We start from the raw sequence: 561 nt of genomic DNA on the forward strand, positions 1-561 counted from the left end.
ATAGGTTCGTGCATTGTTTTGGTTTCGTTTATTAATCATTCTATTGACATTGTTAAATGTTATGCACAGAGATTATTAATATATAAAAAATACAACATGTCTTTAACAAAAAGTAGTATTAAGTAAATTTGGGAGCTTCGGTGCGGCTCGAGGTGGAGCGCTCTGGTGAGTTGTGGTCCACTTGCTCCCTCTCGCTACAGATAAAAGTGAATAAATGTATTTTGGCAATAGTAGTGAGAATATGGGGAAGCTGGGGCGCTTCCGTGGGCAGCCAATCAGAAGCCAACATACTGGTCACGTGACCCATGGCGGGAGATTTGAATTCAAATATTCGGCTAGACCCACCCTTAACCACTGACGTGTTCATTAGCCAACCAATCGGAGGCTAGTATTTGGTCACGTGACCCCCTGGCGGGGGATTTTTTTTAATAATTTATTTATTGTTATTTACAACTGTATACACATATATACAACAAGTAAATTTGCCGTAGGTAACATAGTGACATGATAAAAACATGTGGAGTGTCTACCCACTGATAGAACTCCAATAACATTTCTAGA

The sequence above is a fragment of the Halyomorpha halys genome, unplaced genomic scaffold (genome assembly GCF_000696795.3).
Source record: "Halyomorpha halys isolate HHAL.00 unplaced genomic scaffold, Hhal_1.1 Scaffold2101.1, whole genome shotgun sequence".
Taxonomy (NCBI): Eukaryota; Metazoa; Arthropoda; class Insecta; order Hemiptera; family Pentatomidae; genus Halyomorpha; species Halyomorpha halys.